A 20,817-nucleotide genomic window follows, 5' to 3' on the forward strand; every position below is an offset into this window, starting at 1 on the left:
TAACTGGGGGAATATATCATGTTCATTGACTGAAGGACACACTATGGTTAATTTGTCCATTTTCTGCAAATTGATCTATAGATACAATATATTCTCTATCATATTTATAGCAGGGCTTTTACAACTTACAAGATGATTTAAAATGTACTTGTGACTGCCAAAAGCCTATTATATACAGAACTGTTGTGAAAAAACTTTTTAAAATCATCTTGTAAATTTATCTAAAAAACCTCCAAAAAGTCCAGCTAGAAATATGATAGAAAATACCTTGTATCTGTAGATCAATTTACAGAGAATGGACGAATTAATAGTGCGACCTTCAATCAGTGAACATGATATGTTTACCCATTTAGTGTTCATTTATGCTTGTATGTATGTGGAGAGTACAAAACTATAAATAGACCACACTTATATGAAGAATTGAGTTTTAACAAAGCTACCCACATGATTCAAAGCGGAGGAGAACAGTCTTTTCAACAAATAGTGTTGGAATGATAATATCCATATGGAGGAAATGCACACTGACCCTTCACGTTCTATACAAAATGAATTAAAAATGGATCTTGCACCTAAACATAGGAGCTACTGTTTTTCAACTTGTACAAGAATACATAGAAAATATTCACAACCTTGGAATAGTCAATAATGTATTAGGGCACAAAAAGAAGTAGCAATAAAAGAAAAATTGATAATAATACATGAAAATTGAATTATCTGTTCTTCACATGTCATCACTAACAAAATGAAAGAACAAACCCCGGACCAAGAAACTGCATTCACAATGTATAAATCTAGCAAAAGCCTTGCAGAGGAACAATGACCCCTTTCCCCTAAAAACAACCCTTACTCAGGCACCTGGATGGCTCAGTCAGTTGAGGGAACGACTTTAGCTCAGGTCATAATCTCATGGTCCATGAGTACAAGCCCCATGTCAGGCTCTGTGTTGACAGCTCAGAGCCTGGAGCCTGCTTTGGATTCTGTGTCTCCCTCTCTCTCTGCTCCTCCTCCACTCATGCTCTGCCTTTCTCTAAAAAATAAACATTAAAAAAATAAATAAAAACAATCCTTGCATAATTAATACTGACTCAGTGTTGGCTTCTCAGAGGGCTTAAAATACACATTATTGTCCTTGTATTTCTTGTCCTATATATTAATTATCCTGAGAAAATTCACCAATTTCTATTGTCATTCTGAGGTCCTGTCCTAACATAGTAACAAAATATTTTTACCTACTGACTTTAGGGCTCGTTTCCATAGAATTGTGTTTTCCACTGATGGTTTTCCATGTACCTATTTTACTTTCTTAATAATAAAAAATTGGTGTGGCTTCAGGCTAATGTATCTAAAGTCCATGTGCAGATTCGAGGAAAGTCTGAGATGAAAGTAAAATTTTCCATTGGAAATGATGATTCCAAATCTTAAATGTTAGCTAGTTCTATATGTGCCATTGTAATTAAATAATATTTTCCATTGTTTTCCAAAATAATTTTCCTTTTAATTTTTTTGCATGTTTCAGTGCATGATAGTGCATAATATTGGGGAGATTATAAAGGAAAATATTCGTAGTTTTAATTCCTGCCCACAACAAAGCAAATATTAATTTATTATTGATTGCCACTAATTGTGTAGTGCCACATTAAAAAAAAAACAATTAGCAATAGTATTAACATTGCCACATATTTCTCAAAGTTAAAACACAAAACGTAAAAGAAAGAATAGAAAGAAAATAAAATGTAATGCTGTATCATTTGTTTGTGATCGACCTTCAGTTCCATGACTACGTATCATTGGGCCTGCCTACAGCATTTGGCTAAAGAAGAAGCAAAAGTTGAAATCTTGAGTATGCTTCACTATGTAACTATGAAATAGTTCATTTATGCCCTTTATACTATATAACTATATATACTATATACATATTATATACATACACACACATATACACATACTATATAACTATATATACTAATGTATTATATAACTATATAACTTTGGGAAATATAATTTATAGAAATCCATGTGCTGACTTAAAGATGTCTTAACAAATGTTCATGAAACATTAGTTATAATAGAGCGGAGTTAGAAACTATTGTCCATCAGTAAAAGTTTGTGAAGTAAGCGACAGCATACTCCTATGGTGGAAAATAACATAGCTGATAAAAATACAGGAGAGATGTGTATGTACTGCAATAGAAACATGACCTTGATATAGCCTTAGGTAGAAAAAGAAAATTTCCTAATACAACACTGTATTTTAACTATAAAATAAATGAAAAATAAATAAAATGGGAGGGGTTCCCAGGTTGCTTAGTTGGTTAAGCCTCCAACATCAGCTCATGTCATTATTTTATGGTTCATGAATTTAGCCCTGCATCAGGCTCTGTGCTGACAGCTTCAGAGCCTGGAGCCTGCTCTGGATTCTGTGTCTCCCTTTCTCTCTGTCCCTCCTCTGCTCACGCCCATCTCTCTCTTTCAAAAATGAATAAACAGTAACAAAATTTAAAAAAATAAAATAAAATGGGGAAAAAGAAAATTGCAGTATCCTATGAATTATATATGATTATTTAAACAAATTATTTTATCTCTAGATGAGTATAAAAATCTAGAAAGATATATGGAGAGCTCGTAAGCATCAAGGAAATGGTTTTAGGCAGGACTTTACCTTAATATTAATACATTTATATTTTCAAATTTTTAAAACAAGCTTATTTTATAATCCTTTTTAATCCCCATTTGGAAAACAAAGGCTGTTCATTCCTCACTCAAACAAACTTAAAGGCACATACACTAAATGTTTTGCAATAAATCATAATTTTAAATTTCTATGTATTTTTTGCTGAGAATACGACAAAGAGTGAGTGCTTCTGACATTGTGTCAATTAGAGAAATCCTTCTTAATAACAGCTACAGTAATTTTTAATTAAAAACAAGCATATTAATATTTTTTTACTATTCTAATGCTCTCAAGAATTATAACCTTTCTTAAATACTTCATTAAAATATGAGCTTTCTAGGTTGACAATAGGTACTTGGGTATTTGGGATAAAAATAATGCCAAACGCAACTGTATTATGTATCCAATAGAGGAAGTTGGGGAAAAGATTAAGAAAAGTGTAATTTTCACAGATTATCAGGTTATACATATCTTGGTAAATATATATGAGTAGGTGGACTCTCATTTTAAAGACATGAATATGAAATGGCTTGAAGTGGATTATAAAATTTCCCAAGAATGCACATCTATCAGCAAGACATTTCAGGAGTAATTTTATGTATTATGTGATGGGTTAAGTACCTTTTGATTGATGATATTAGAAATATTTAATAAGGATTCCAAGGGGCATTTAATTGTTACTTATTAATTTTGCTTATTCATACCACTTCATAAGTAGCTACATTAGCTCAGTCATCAAAAATGGGCTAATATGAATAGTTACAGATAAGAAAACTTACTGTATGTTGGTCACAATCAAATAAATTGCTGTATTTTGAGAGGAGAATTGAGGAACACTGTCTAAGAGGTATTTTCTTAATTGCTTTCCTTTTTATATATTATCTGTTTCCATGACAATTACTTTAACCTTCAATATTCTTCTTATTCCATTTGCAAGGATGTATCTTTTCAATAAGATAGCAACATTATTCTTTTGTTATAATTAATATATTTTATATTTAATTAAATATTATCTGAAGTCATTGACAGTAATCTGTTTACACAGAGAAACTGGGGAAAAATGTAGGATATTTTGCTTCCAGTATGTTTTATCAGCATAAATAAGTTTAAACAAGTAACACGGAACTGTAAGTCTTTTGCTTTTCAACTTGATACATCACATTTGCTGTTCCCCAAAGAACTTCCTTCCTAATTATGTTTTGTTCTAGATAATATTAAAGCTCATTGACATTCCCATAATACACTACAGGATGTCTGCATGAAAATTGCCTAGAAGCAATGTTGGCTGATGGGAGGATGGTAGCTTATATTAAAAAGTAACTTTAAGAATTTATCAATAGAAAAAAGAGAGTTAATTATATTAGTGCTTATCTGCCTCCCCTTTTGGACAGGTTAAATTATTGGATTCATTTTTTATAAATTGAATTCTTCATTGGAAGGTATGTCATCCATCTGTATGAAAACAGTTATCACAGGGGGAAAAAAAAAGGGGAATTACATATACACTCTCCCCAAAAGGTAAATTTTGGAAAATATGTGTTTCAGATATAATTATTTTTCTTCCTGTAAAGCAAAGTTTAAAATGCTGAAAATATGTGACAGAATCCAAGCTCTGCCTGTAAAACATAAATCAGCCCTGCTTTCATGCTTACCATTTTGTGTTCTTGTTCAAAAAGAAGATTCTTTCTAGAGGGCAATGGGCTCTATGCAACTTAATTATAAGTGTCAGTTGAAAGACCTACACAGACATTGTCAGTTACTGGGTTTCTTATCAAGCCAGTAATGTTATATGGCTGTTGTACTAGTAATGAAGTTTTAATTAGGTCTCAAACATACTGAGAGCTTATTTAAGGCTTCCAAATTGAATAGTGCATGCTTAGCTGGGAAGCATGAATGCATCCCAAACATATCAAAATAACTGTCAAATACATTGTATGCACATTAGAAGATAATAGCTAGAAGGCTTAACATCTATTCTTAGAAGAACTCTAGGCATAAAAGGTTGAGGGAAGTTCTTTTATATACTTAAATTATGGTCTTAAGAATAATATCTTTATTATTTTAGCAAGTATGATAGATCAGCACATGATTCAGTGTCTCTATTTGTGTCAGGAGTATTGTCAGAGGAAAAACCCATTTCAACCAAAGTTTGAGTTATCTTTATTTCAAATGGGAACAATCTTTATTCACAGCTATTTCAATATAACATTTATATTTTACTTATAAATACAAATTGCTTTTTCCCAGTATTCTGACCAATGAGAAATTGTGCAGACCCCTCATTCCTAATCCTTAGGCAAAACATTTAAGTAATTGTTGATTTCAACTCCCACCAGTGGAGAATTCTTGATGTTTTTTTCAACGCATGACCATGACTTTCTTATGTGACTGTCAATTCATGCTGTGGATGATGTGGGTTAAATTAATATTACCAGAAATAACCCTTCCCACTCCTACCCACTCCTCCCTACACACACACAGTAAGAATTTTAAACAGGGGACAGATTTTATCACAGAGAAAGAAGGAACTAAAATGCATTGCTGCTGGACATAGGGTATCTGTGTCATTGTTCTGTTATATTCATTTCTTCTGAAATCCTCTCTTTTCACCAACCTGATCTGGCTCTTATTTTTGTTATTGCAAAGTATATACTGTGTTTCTGTCTTGCCCTGATAGATATTTGTTGAACAAATATATTAATGAGTTACTCTCTGTGTGTCAGGTACTTTGTGAGGATTAGAGGTTAATTGTGAGGCCTATAAAGTATATATAGTTCAGAGGCTGCACAGTGACTCTCTTCGGGTTGGATATGGGAGCCCAGAGGATCTGAATTATGATCAAGCGGATGGGGAGTGGGGTGTGTGTGAAGAATTATAAGCTCAGGCTAAAGCACATACAGTTTGTGTGGGCAACTATCAAGTGTTTCCTAATTTCTGGATGGCAGCATATGTGAGGGGAGAGCAGAGGCCCAAGGTTAACTTGATTATAATTGGAGGGGGCAGTGATGATTATCTCTGAGAAATAATGCCCTGTTCACACATGGTTTTCTTCCAGTGTTGAGATACTAGTGACTTCTCTTCAACTTCCTGTTTCTAAAAGGTCACACAAGCACACAAGCAGAATCTTTTCTTCTGTCATCAATTTAAAAATATTAGTTACAAATATATTACTTTTTTTCTAGGACCTGAATTTTGCTATAGGTTTAATAGGTCAAGATTTGGCGGGAGCACCAACGGAAGTTGGGAAGTTCTCTTTTTTTAAAGAACTATACACACTTCAGGAGAACGAAGCCAGAAAGTACAGTAGATTTTTTGGTAAAGCATCAATTCAATGCACCAAAATGAGAAGTACTTTTTAGTTTGGGGGAGAAACGACAGTGGGAGATGGAGACACCAAGTTTGAAGTTGAAAGCTGAGGCCAGGAAGTAGAAATGTGTGCATAAGATACTGAAGGTAACATCTGGGGGAAAGTCTATTAAAGTGAATTCACATGTTGTAGAAAACAATGTAATATAATTAAATGAAAGAGAGGGTCTGTTAAGACTTTGTCTGGAAAGAACAAAGCAAGCAATTTATAACAGAATTTTGTTTGCAATCTCAGCTATACGCTAATTTTTCAAATTAAGTTATCTTCCAAATTTTGAAATGATTCGTACAATAAAATTGTTTGACAACATAATGTCTCATTCTGCTTTTACAGCATTGCACGATGAAAAACATTTTTACAAAAAAACAAAACAAAAAACAAAACTAACAGCTCTATCCATTGTTCCAATCAACTCTTTTGATTATTTGATTTAATTTTGAAGTGCCTATTATGTTATCATTCTTGTCGATTTTTCCTCATTAGAATTGACCTAACCAGTGTATGTGTGTGAGTGATTTAAACTGTTTTATGTCTGTCATCAATGTAGAAGGGCACCATCTACACGGAAAACTTTGCAATTTTATTCTATAGTCAATTTACATGTTATTTGCATTATAATCAGTGAATAACTGACTAATACAATAATGATGTGAAAAGCAGAGGTAGACTCTAGTGTGAAAAGCAAGAAAGAATGGAGACTGAGTTTTTAAATGGTGATTTATTGTGTACATAATAATCATGCGTAGTTGAATTTTGATTCTCTACCCAAACTCAGACCTGAGGGAATTCAGATGAGTAATTCTTCTCTTAAGGGGACATAGTCATTAACCAGGTTCTATCTTACTGATTGACCAAGAAAACCCGAAGCTTCCCCTCAGCCTGACTAACCTTCATACAGCCTTCTTCCTGACTCTAGTCCCCCGGCTCCTTTTTCTTAGAGCCTCTGCTTTAGAAAACTTGTGAAGTGCCTGGGTGGCTCAGTTGGTTAAGCATCTGACTCTTGATTTTGGCTCAATCATGATCTTACAGTTCCTGAGTTGGAGCCCCAGTTTGGGCTCCGCACGTAGCATAGGGCTTGCTTGGGATCCTCTCTCTCCCTCTTCCTTTGCCTCTCCCCTGAAAGTGCTTTCTTTCAAATAAATACATTCAATTTATAAACAAAAAAAGAAAACTTGTAATTGTACTTTTTTTTTTTTTTTGGTGCACCTTTGAGTTATAAATCTTGTAAAACTGGCAAAAGACCTGTTTTGCAACCTAAGGCTATCATCTCTTAGGGGATAGAACCCCTGTCTCCCAGGTTTCGACTAGGAGTCTAACTGTGACCAGACCCTTAGTTCAGATGTAAAACTACCTCCAATGATAAGGAGAGGAAAATATTTACCTTTTTTGGGGGGGTGTAAAGTCAGTTAGTGAACACTGGCCTAAGATCTATGTCCATCACCCTGGTTTTTAAAAATATTCCAGGGGCGCCTGGGTGGCTTAGTCGGTTAAGCGTCTGACTTTCGCTTAGGTCATGATCTCACAGTTCGTGGGTTCTGGCCCCGCGTTGGGCTCTGTGCTGATTGCCAGCTCAGAGCCTGGAGCCTGTTTCAGTCTGTGACTCCCTCTCTCTCTGACCCTCCCCTGCTCACGCTGTCTCTCTCTCTCCTAGAAATAAATAAAAATATTCCAAACTTTTTGAGGGATAGAGCTCAAATTGAGTTTTGGCCTCTTTTCATGATTGCAATAGATTCTTGGCCTGTTTCCCTTTCTCCAGTGAAAATTATGCCCCGACAAAATTTATAGGGAACTAATTAGATGACCTGGGACTCTGACAACTTAGATCTGTTTGACATGAAGAGAAATTGTAATATGTTAGCCCTCTCCATCCCAGCACACGTGAATCTGCCCAAGCTGGAGAGCACCACAGACCTTAGGGGCTATGTTCTTACTGCTGGTTTATATACTGCTGATAACCCCCACGGGACACACTCTGTGCCCTTCTTGTATACATTGTTGGATTTCATAAGTAATTTTGTGTTACTCTGTTCCTGTCTTTTCCTTTAAAAACAACTTCCTATTGATGAAAGCCTATTTTTCACATTGTGATTAAAATTCCACATTCAAAAAGTATGCAATTGAGATTATAGAAAACAACTAAAACTGTATAGTAAAATGAATTTCTTTACCTTATGGGAATATTTGGCTGGGTTAAAACTTCAGTAGATATTTAGAAAAATTGTAACTTCATTTTTCCTCAAAATGCTGTTCTGATACTTTGATATTATTCATGCCTTCAAACAACCTTTTACTGAACCTTTAAATTTGTGCCAGGAACCATTCTAGGACTATGGAATTTAAAACATGGATTCTCAGATTGCAGGATCACCCTCTACATCATTTTTATGTTGACCCAATTGTAATGTTAACCCAATATACATTATGCATTGCTGACCCTAAGAATGTGAAAGATTCAGAAAGTATGTGAGAGAAATAGAACATTTTTTGTCTAGTGTATCCATGAATTTTTTTGTTGTTGTTCTGGCTTAAATAGAACATTAAGTAAACTTAGTACAAAAATAATTTTTTTTATTCTCATATTTCACCATTCCATTTGTTGGTATGTTGGTACCTTTTCATTTTTTAACTAGTTTCATTGGCTTTCTTTAATGACAGCAAAATCTAAGAATTGTCATGGTGCCTGACTGGCTCAGTCAGAGGAGCATGATCTCAGGGTCATGAGTTCGAGTCCCATGTTGGGTGTAGAGATTACCAAGAAAATAAATAAACTTAAAAAAATCTAAGAGGTGAAATAAACATATGTTCAATCTGACTAAAGGTGTAAGAATCTTATTGTGTGTTTGGTGTAAGAAAGGACTTGGATATACCAAGTGAGGGATGATAAAAACACTGCATTCTAAAAAAGCAACATGAAAGTTGATAAAGAGAATGTAGGGCAGTGGTGCTGGGAGCCTCGCGGGCGCGGCGCCGTTACTCGCAGTCGGGCGGCGGCAGCGGCACAGCGCTGAGCGCACACCGCACCTTAGCAGCAGCAGCAGCAGCAGCAGCCGCCGCGGAGGCACCCCCGCCGTCTCAGCCTCTGCGCTGGTGCAGCCACCCTCGCTCTCTCTGCTCTTCCTCCCTTCGCTCGCACCATGGCCGATCAGCTGACCGAAGAGCAGATTGCTGAGTTCAAGGAAGCTTTCTCCCTATTTGACAAAGATGGCGATGGCACCATCACCACAAAGGAACTTGGAACCGTCATGAGGTCACTGGGTCAGAACCCAACAGAAGCCGAATTGCAGGATATNTAGGTCGGGAGTGGTAAACGGCGGCATAGCAGCTGCCTGCCCATGATTTCTTCCCAAAATTTTAGTTCAGCTCCCCCCCCTTTGGTTGGGGGGGGTTTCCTTTTTTCCGGGTGTTACGCAGCAACTGCGGTTAAGAAGGACGCGTTTCGGATTTGCATGCCGCTTTCCTTGGCCAGGGTTTCTTACTAGATTTTGGTTCCTCTTGGAGCTGGACTTGGCCGTGGGCTGTCCGCGGGCAGGGGCTCCGGCCGCAGCAGCACCGGGGCCNTAATTTTTTTCAGCTGTTACAAAGATAGGGATGAAATTTAAAATTGTATAATTTTCAGTGCCTTTTGGATTACTTGCTTTGCATAGAGCAAGAATACTTGAAAACTACTTGCCTTTTATGATGTCACCTTCCACCATAGTTATTCTACTCGGGGGAATTCTCAGTTTATTGCCTAGACAGAATGAGAACTGAAAATTCTAGGAACTGTTTTTATTAAACCAAGCTATCCCTCTTCACAGTTTACATTTCATTAATTACTCTTCTTCAGCATATTGTTTTAAGGTGTGCATGTATCACTTTGAGTTATTATTTGTACACTTGAAGTAATGCATAATAAAATGTTTAATCAAATACAACTTCACTCTTGCATGTTAAAATGGCCCCTGCAGACACACTTTCCCTTTTTTTAAAATTTTGAAGTGTGTCTGTGGTATTTGTTCACAGCCTTTAATGATTATGGCTGCTAATGCAAAGTCTGCCACCTCTTTCTGAGTTGTAGACGTCTTCCATTTAGTAATCCAGATCTGCAATTTATCATTTCACCCACATATCTAGTCAAGAGTTGGCTTCCATGAGTTCATTAATTGATTTACTTAGTCCTCAGGTGTCTCCTTGAATTTGGCCAACAGAGAGCCCCAGGAAAAGACTGGAGTACGGTATAAAGTGATGACATATTATCTCTTTTCCACAATTCCACTCCTGTGTCCCCTCACCCTCTCTGAGTACTATTGCTGGTTTCATTAATAAGATTATGCTAGCCCTGACAATATGTTAGGAATAGATGATCTAGGCAGGAATTAGGAGGCAGTGATCTTTTCAAAGGCATACATATGGCTCTTGCATTTCTCTTTGAAAAACTCTTTTAACAGTGTAACTTGACCCTCTGCATAAATTCCAAGTTCTTCACCATCATGGGTCCTTCACAAGTTGGCTGGTATCCACTCCCCTGGCATCATTTCTTCTCTCCTCACTTCTCACTTGACTCTAAGTAAGGCTCCTGATGCTCATCTCCTGAAAAGAAGAGGGGTTTTTTTTCTGCCTTATGACCTTTGCTCTAGATTGCTTTCTTTGCTAACATTCATTAGCCTCCCTCCACTCTCATTTGAACCCCTCTCTTCAAAGAAGCTTTGGCTGTCACTTCAAAGTATCACTAGTCTGAGGGCACCTGGGTGGCTCACTTGGTTAAGTGTCCAACTCTTCATTTCAGGTCAGGTCAAGATCTTGCAGTTTGTGAGATCAAGCCCCACATTTGGCTCTGTGCTGAGAGCGGGGAAGTTCCCATGCTTGGGATTCTCTCTCTCTCTCTGCCTCCTGTATGAATGCTCTCTCTTGCTCTCTCAAAATTAATCAATATTTTAAAAAAAGTATCCCTAATCTAACACCTCACTTAGATATATTTTGTTTTATGACATTTATCTTGTGTGAACTTTTTTTGTCCATTTGTTTAATACCTGTCTTCTCCAATATAATAATAGCTTCATAAAGGAAAGGGCTTTGGGTTCTTACAATCTCCTTTTCAAACCTAGAACTATGGTAGGCTTGTTATAACTGCTTAATGAATATTTGTTGGGATACTGAAGCAGCAGAAAGAGAAATTAAGAAAACAACCCCATTTACAATTGCACAAAAATAATTAAATACCTAGGAATAAACTTAATCAAGGAGGTGAAAGACCTGTACTCTGAAAATTATAAAACATTGATGAAAAAAATTGAAGACACAACAAAATGGAAAGACATTCCATGCTCGTGGATAGGAAGAACAAATATTATTAAAATTTCTATACTATTCAATGCAATCTACAGATTTAGTGCAATCTCTATCAAAATACCAATAGCACTTTTTGAAGAACTAGAACAAACAATCCTAAAATTTGTATGGAACCTCAAAAGACTGAATAGCCAAAGCAGTCGTGAAAAAGAAAAATAAAACTAGAGGCATCACTGTTCCAGAGTTCAAATTATATTATAGAGTTGTAGTGATCACAATAAATGGTACTGACATAAAAATAGGCACATGGATCAATGGAACAGAATATAAAGCCTGGGAATAAACTTATGATTATATGGTCAATTAATCTTCAACCAAGGAGGCACAAATATCCAATGGGAAAAAAGTCTGTACAGCAAATCATGCTGGGAAAACTGGAAAGTTACATGCAAAAGATAAAGCTGGACCACTTTCTTCCATGATACACAAAAATAAACTCAAAATGGATTAAAGACCTCAGTGTGAGACCTGAGGCCATAACAAGTTTAGAAGACAACACAGGCAGTCATTTCTCTGACATTGACCCTTGCAATATCTTTCTAGATATGTCTTCTGAATCAAGGAAATCAAAACCAAAAATAAATTATTGGGACTGGATTAAAAACAAAACAAAACAAAAAAACAAACACACACACACACACACACACACAAACAAAAACAACTTCTGCACAGCAAAGGGAACAACCAAGAAAACTAAAAGAAAATCTGAATGGGAGAAGATATTTGCAGATGGCATATCCAACAAAGGGTTAATATCCAAAATATATAAAGCACTGATATAACTCAAACCCCCAAAAAACAGTCCAATTAAAAATAAGCAGAAGATATGAGCAGACATTTCTCCAAAGAAAACATACAGATAACCAATAGACACATAAGAAGATTCTCTACATCACTCATCTTGAGGGAAATGCAAATCAAACACTCAAGAAGCAACGAGTGTTGGGTGCGCCAGGTGGCTCAGTCAGTTAAACGTCAGACTTCGGATCAGGTCATGATCTCGCGGTTGCTGGGTTCGAGCCCCGTGTTGGGCTCTGTGCTGACCGCTAGTTCAGAGCCTGGAGCCTGCTTCAGATTCTGTGTCTCCCCGTCTCTCTAACACTCCCCTGCTCGCTCGCTCTCTCTCTCTCTCAAAAGTAAATAAAACATTTAAAAAATTAAAAAAAAAAAAAGCTATGAGTGTTGGCAACGATGTGAAGAAAAAGGAATCCTTATCCACTGTGGGTAGGAATGCAGACAGGTGCAGCCACTGTGAAAGATAGTATGTAGGTTTCTCAAAAAAACTAAAAATAGAACTACCCAAGAGCCGGTAATTGCATTACTGGATATTTACCCAAAGATTATGAAAACATTAATTTGAAGGGATAGATGCGTTCTTATGCTTATTGCAACATTATTTGCAATAGTCAAACTATGGAAGAAGCCTAAGTGTTCATAGATAGAATAGATACAGAAGATGTGAGCATTATTCAGCCATAAAAAAAGAATGAAATCTTGCCACTTGCAACAACATGGATAGAGTGAGAGAGTATAATCCTAATTGCAATCAGCCAGAGAAAAACAAATACCATATGAATTCACTCATATGTGGAATTTAAGAAACAAAACAAATGAACAAAGGAAAAAGAGAGAAACCAAAACACAGACTCTTAACTATTGAGTACAGATGGTTACTAGAGGAGAGATGGGGGGTGGGGGGAGGAAATAGGTGAAGGGGAATATCTTGATGCACACTGAGTAATGTATAGAATTGTTGAATCACTATATTATACAACTGAAACTAATATGACATTGTATGTTAACTACATTGGAATTAAAATGTAAGAAAGTAGATAGATTTTTGTAAGAAATACAATAGCTAGCAAATGCATTAATAGCTTTGATGAACCAGTGTCTGTGCCGCCATTCCATTATCCTGTGACATGATACTTGTCAATCACTGCACACTTGAGTCAATCTAATAAAGGAAACTCTTCTCACAAATTCTAGTGACTACTACCAGCAGATAGGTGTTGGCACAGAAAATGAGCTCTGCTTCTGTCCTTTCCTAGAACATTTAAAACTATTCTTGACTTTTAAAAATTAAAATTAAGTGCATCAGTTTATGTTAAATTTTGACAACTCTGATGTATCATGTTAATAAACATTTTCAAATTATTTTTAATATCCATAAAGAGAAAATGAATCAGCTCTTCATTCTTCTTGTTTTTTTAATGAATCCTTTTGTACTGTATGCTAAGATTGTAATAGTAATTACAAAATATATAATATTTATTGAGATTAAATATGTTATATGCATTTTTGTTAGTGTTTTACAGGAACTGGCTGATTTAACTTTGACAAATACTCTGTGAAGTCAGAACTCTCATTTCCCAAATATGAGAACTGAGGCACAGTTAATTTAAATAACTTACCTAAGCTGAAATTTCTTACTCAACCATGGAGTAGGAGTTTGAACACAGAGGCCGCCATACTGCTCTGTCACTTCATTATGCTTTCCCTCATTATCCTGACAAGGAGGCTGGAGGAACCTATTTTCTAATATCTTCTTGATAATTAGGTCTATAGGTAAAAAAGAAAATGCCATGCTTGGTTTTCTTATTCTTATTTATAGATTAGTAGAAGGATAAATAATTTTTTGTCAGTTTTTGAAACCTCAATACCCACAGAGGACTTACAATTTGATTTATTGTACTTTAATCTGGTGCCTGAAAGGATTCAGGGGATGAAATGTAATCCTCAGATTCACAAGGCTTTAACACCTTCAAAAATGTGTTAGGGAACAATGTTTGCAAAATTCTGGCTTTGTATTTGCATAATAAACCAACAGCTTTTAAATCATATTTCTAAACCTGTTGAAGCTATGAAGTGAGCACAATTAATTTTTGAGAGATGTTTATAAGAAATTATTTTTATTATTAGCCAACTAATTATTAGGAATGGCTAGATTCCAGGGAACTCTTTGAAAAAAATCCTTCCAGAATTCTGGGGCAAATATGTTCTCTTTGAACTGCCATCCAGTGAACATCATATGAAATAATTCAAATTCTGCTTACATGACACTAGATCCTAACTTTCTGAACCAATAGAATATGTACTTGCTATAGGGAAAGCCAATAAAACAGCACTGATTTTGTCAAAAACAATATGTATAAATTTACTTTCCCATGCCTTATTTTTTTTTCTTAAATAGTTTATGGTGAAGTTGGTTTCCATGTAACGGCCAGTGCTCATCCCCACAAGTGCCCTCCCCCATGCGCAACACCTCCCTTCCCCTCTCCCCCACATCCATCAGCCCTCAGTTTGTTCTCAGCATTCAAGCGGTTTGCCTCCCTCCCTCTCCCCAACTATTTTTCCCCTTCTTCTCCCTCATGGTCCTCTGTTAGCTTCCTCCTATCCACCTATATGTGCAAACATATGGTATCTGTCCTTCTCTGCCTTACTTATTTCGCTCAGCATAACACCCTCAAGTTCCATCCATGTTGCTACAAAGGGCCAGCTTTCATTCTTTCTCATTGCCATGTAGTATTTCATTGTAAAGATGAACCACATCTTTTTGATCCATTCATCAGTTGATGGACACTTAGGCTCTTTCCATGTTTTGGCTATTGTTGAGAGTGCTGCGATGAACATTGGGGTCCATGTGCCCCTATGCATCAGCATTTCTGTATCCCTTGGGTAAATTCCTAGTAGTGCTATTGCTGGGTCATAGGGGAGTTCTGTTGTTAATTTTTTGAGGAACCNCAGTTACAGGGCTGGTTCCATATTCACAAATCAATCAATATGATACATCACATTAACAAAAGGTAAAAATCATATGATCCTGTCGATAGATGCAGAAAAAGCATTTGACAAGATACAACACCCTTCTTAATAAAGACCCTCGAGAAAGTCTGGATAGAAGGAACCTACTTAAACATTATAAAAGCCATATATGAGAAGCCCTTAGCTTACATCATCCTCAACGGGGAAAAACTGAGAGCTTTCCCCCTGAGATCAGGAACACGACAGGGATGTCCACTCTCACCACTGTTGTTTAACACAGTGCTGGAAGTCCTAGCATCAGCAATCAGACAACAAAAAGAAAATAAAAGGCATCAGAATTGGTAAAGAAGTCGAACATTGACTTTTCATAGACGACAGGAGTCTATGAAAGACTCTGTAGAGTACTACAGAGAAAACCCAACAGACTCCACCAGAAGCCTGTTAGAACTGATCCATGAATTCAGCAAAGTTGTAGGGTACAAAATCAACATACAAAAATCAGTTACATTTTTATACACCAATAATGAAGTAACAGAAAGAGAAATCAAGAAACTGATCCGATTCACAATTGCACAAAAAAACCCATAAAATACCTACAAATGAACCTATCTGTACGATGATCTGTATGATGAAAACTATAGAAAACTTACGAAGGAAATTGAAGAAGACACAAAGAAATGGAAGAATATTCCATGCACATGGGTCCCATGCCTTATTTATAAAAGCAGGTTGTGGAATCACGTGATGTCTGTTTTTTTTTTCTTAGAGATTCAAAATTTTAAAATTCATTTAAACATAGCAATGTTTTCCTCAAATACAATGTTTTATTGTATCCAGACACCATAAAATAAAGGAGCTTTATTTATAAAATTGTCTTAAGGTCTTGCCGGATTTTCATCAAGGTCTTCAATTATTCAGGCATCTTCTATTTGGCGGGGGGCGGGGGGTGGGGGTGAAATGGGAATCAGTACTCTGGACTGGTATGAAATATCAGAAGCCACCATTGATTATGTTTAGTCTGCCAGTGAATATTCTTGAGTCACAAACATTGATTTCCCCAATACGAGAACAGTAGGATCATGATCTCAGGGACATTTCTGCTCATCAAATTTTTCATTACTTACACTTCTGTAAAGAAAGGTGTTACAACAATGGGAATTAAGGAACAGCAATCTGTGCTTTTGTTAAAGAAGTTCATAGATAAAGATTAATCTTGATGAAGGGCTCCTGGGTGACTTAGTTGGTTAAGTGTCTGACTGGCTCAGGTTCTGATCTCACGGTTCATGAGTTCAAGTTCCACATCAAACTCTGTTGTCAGCACAGAGCCTGTTTCAGATCCTCTGCCCTCTCCCCTCTGTTTCTCCCCTACTCACACATTCTCTCTCTCAAAAATAGAGAAAGAAATTAATCTAAAAAAAGATTAATCCTGATGAGATTAAAATAAAGAAAAATAAATGAATAAACTAAAACTGCTAAGTAGATCTAAAATCCACAGTGGGGAGAGTAAATTCATGTCAGAGAGAAATACTATAGAAATTAAGTGAATGATATGAGGTTCTATTTTGTTATGTCAACAATGCATGAAAGGTAATGAAAGAGATCTAAAATTATAATAAATAAATTAATACAAAGGACAACAATGGCTATCCAAATACATCAAAATAAAAAAAAATAAAGCAGCAAGAGTAGTCAGTAATATATTTGGGTCTGCTAATATGTCTGTTACCATGTTGGACTATGAAGACACAAAGTGAATATGTGTCTTCTTTTGAAATGTTTACAATCTAGAAAAACTTTCCTGGGGGATAAAACAGACTGTATAGTGTTCTTATTGAAAACTTTATGTATTTCAAGAAAATAAATCATGATAACCTTGTCCCATCCTTGTGAATTATGGAAAAAAAAGTTACATAAAAGTGTCCAAGATGAATGAAAGGTATATTACAAATTCTCAAAACTTTATAAAAATTTCTTTCAAAGATATTATAAAAAAGCTTATGCACGCTGCTAAATGACAATTTAAAATGAAGAAAGATCTGTGGAATGTGGAGAAGAAGCATCGACTATTCTGTAATTCCAGAGCTATCCAGTTCCAACAGTGAAAACAATAGAGAGATAATCCATAATTTTCAAAATCAAGAAAAAGCCCAAATGTCCTAAAAAACTCAAGCTGACAGGAAGATGCCTAAAAATTAACAAGTGCAAATGAGCCAATCCTTTCTAAAACAACTGGAACTGAACATTGAATTTAGATGTAGGTTAAATCTAGATGATTTTTGCAAACTTTGCAAGTTGTGTGTAGTTAAATACAAAATGAAGACTTTCTGGAATAGATAGTTTCAAATTGAAGAGATAATACTATAGAAATGAAACTTTGAAATTCTGGATCACCTTATCTAAGACTTAATCACAGTGCTGAGGGTAAGGGCTCAGGGGAGAGTTTTATTGTTCATAATATCCAGAAATACATGGGTGTATGTATATTCTCAAAAGCAGTAGAATTGAGTATTCTGAGCCTGCTTGGGATTCTCTCTCTCTCTCTCTCTCTCTCTCTCCCTCTCTCCCCCCTCCCTCTCCCTCTCCCCCTACCCGACTTGTGTGTGGGCTCTCTCTCTCTGTCTCAATCAAAATAAACAAACATTTTTTAATTAATTTTTTTTTTTTAAATAGGGGCGCCTGAATGTCTCAGTCACTTAAGTGTCTGACTTCAGCTCAGGTCATGATCTTGCGGTTTGTGGGTTTGAGCCCCACTTCTGGGTCTGTGCTGACAGCTCAGAGCCTGGAGCCTCCTTCAGATTCTGTGCCTCCCTCTCTCTCTGCCCCTCCTCTGCTTGGACTCTGTTTCTCTCTCAAAAATAAATAAACATTTAAAAATATAATAAAAATAAAAAACAATGCTTTAGAAACTAGTTTTCTCACAATTTTTGCTGATAAAAACTGAAAGCACTGATAAAGTTACAACATAGTGATATTTGATTATTTTAATTGAGATGGTTTTCTGAAAAACATAAATTAATACATTTTGGCACAATATATAGAAAATATGAATACCCAAAAACAATAATAAACATATTAGGAAGTTTACTTTCCAAAAAGTTCCATGACCTGTCATTTGCACATAGGGAGGGGATTTCTGTACTTTTTAATCATTTAAGTGTGTTGTTTAACATCTATAACTGCCAAGTTGTTTTATATAAACATGTAAAAAACTAGTGAACTTGATGTCACCCATGATGTATTTGTACATTCTAATTTTCAAAACGTATATTTATTTTAAAGTTGGGATATAACATATTCTTTTCAATGTAATTGTAAAGCATTCCCTATATAGGTATTTTACATATTTTATAGATAATTATTAAAATTACATTTAAGCTGTAACATTTTTTATAATTAGATATGTTAACATTCTTTTTCCTTTAGCTGTTTGTAGTCATTCTCAGGAAATAAAATGTTTTTCTGTATATTCAAGTGGTAGTTTTCAAGGAAAAGCATCCCGAGATCCTGTTTTCACTGGAATATTAATCTTAAGGGCAACTAAATTTATTTTAATTTAGAGATTCATAGTGATGGAGACAAATATTGGTAAGAATTCAGCAAATGCGTGTGTCCCTTCCTCTCTGCTTCTCTCCTTTCAAGTCCATAAATACATGCTGCCAACACACACATTTTTAATTATGAAACCCCTATAACATTGTAATAACTTCCCTAAAAGAATTTAATTTTTTTTCAATGTTTATTGTTTTGAAAGAGAGACAGAACATGAGGCAGAGAGAGAGACACACACAGAATCCAAAGCACGCTCCAGGCTCTGAGCTGTCTGCACAGAGCCCAACACGGGGCTTGAACCCACAAACCAAGAAAACATGACCTGAGCCAAAGTCTGACGCTTAACCGACAGAGCCACCCAGATGCCCATAATTTCCCTGAAAAAGATTTTTAAAAATCAAACAGAGCAGTTAAAATAAATAACAGCTGTAGGCAGATGATCACAACACATTTTAGTGTTAAAAAATAGTTTCCTCAATTCTTTAATGTCATGTTATAAACCATTAAGAATATTTTAATCTATTTTTAACATTAATTAAGGAGAATATGTTAACCTATTTAAATAGTTCTGCTTTCGACTAATAAGTAAAGTAATTCTTGTACATTTAAAACATCATTTATTATTTTAAATATTTTTTTAAGTAGGAAGCCATAGGTCATGACCTATCTTGATTAATACTGATATTCAGTGAACTTTAATCATGTAAATAGGACATTTTCCATTGAAATATTCATCTGATTCATAATTATTATACCAGCAACAGATTTGTTGTAGTTTTTATGTTAGTGACCCAGTCACTATTATGTTTTATAATATTTTAGATAAAATTAGGCAATCAGTGATTTATGGAAATTAAAATTATATTAGAGTTTCAGAAGGAGGGGAGAGGAAGGTCTCCAGACAGATGTCTATTAACTTCCTTCTTGGAACCTAAAAATAGAACCCATGGAAATTCTATAGGAATGAATAGTTCTTTACCTCCATCACTGTCTTAATTTTGGGCTGTCTTCTGGTAGGATATGTCTGTTTTCACTTATAAAATCCAGAAACAGCATCTTGTAGTGGCCTACAATTTTGTTTGTGGTTATAAAAAAAAATTAACCACATAATTACAAAAAAAGAGAGTTGAGTTTATAGTTTCTGAACTGGTTCATTTATTGAATACTGTGAATTACTGATTTCATGGAAAGAATTCAATTATATGTATGTCTTAGCTCTTAGTTTGGGCTACTATTGAAACTTCTCCCTCTTATTTCTCACAATTCTGGAGGCCAAAACTCTGAGATTAGGGTACTAGCATGCTTGGATTTTTGGTGAAAGCCCCCTTCCTGGTTTATGAGTAGCTGACTTTTCCATGTAGCTATCCTCACACTGCAGAGAGAAAGGACTAGTTCTCTTCCTCTTCTTCTAAGGACACTAATCCCATTATGGTAGCTTCATTCTCATGACCCGATTATCTCCCAAAGACCTCAGTTCCAAACACTTTAGTGTATGAATTTTGAGGAGACGCAGTCAATTCATGGCAGTCCATGGATAAAGAGGAATCTACAGCAAAATATGTATGCAAACATATTACTGCTTCCTTTATATTATAGGTTTCCCCCCCTTAGATCAGTTTTCAGAAATAGATATGCAATATTTTAGGTATCACTACTGCCTTTGGGACCCCTAGGCTTAATATGACAGCATAGGAAATGGGATTATGGGCCCAAAGAGAAGTCATTTGATGAAAAGTTACCACCATGGATCCACAGATAAAATGTTAAAAATGTAAGAAAGTATATCTTAAGAAATCAGTTTATTTACTCTGAGTATTTGAATTTAAAGGTGACATTGCTAATTTTTAATGATAAATCTGCCTTTAAGTGGTTTTAAAATTCCGCTTTTTAAGCATAACAACAGGTACTGTAATGAGAGTCAGGGAGTCTTAACTGATTAAATTTGTGAAGAAGGATCTCATATTCTGTCAGAAGAAATAAGACCAGATTGCAAAACAAATTTTATAGATGTGGGCAAGAGTTAGTCAAGAAATCAAATAATAGATCTACTGAATGCTATTTTTAATATTTTTTATTAAAAAAGTTATGTTTATTCATTTTGAAAGAGACAGAGAGAGTAAGTGGGGGAGGGGCGGGG

At 35.5% G+C, this 20,817-nt stretch overlaps 1 protein-coding gene across 1 annotated transcript in view; it reads left to right on the top strand.

The window, feature by feature from the left end:
- Positions 1-20,817, top strand: part of CNTNAP2 (contactin associated protein 2) — a 1,422,049-nt gene that overhangs the window by 124,634 nt on the left and 1,276,598 nt on the right. The window lies entirely within an intron of this gene.

This window comes from Crocuta crocuta, unplaced genomic scaffold (genome assembly GCF_008692635.1).
Source record: "Crocuta crocuta isolate KB4526 unplaced genomic scaffold, BGI_CrCroc_1.0 scaffold128, whole genome shotgun sequence".
In the NCBI taxonomy this organism is placed as follows: domain Eukaryota; kingdom Metazoa; phylum Chordata; class Mammalia; order Carnivora; family Hyaenidae; genus Crocuta; species Crocuta crocuta.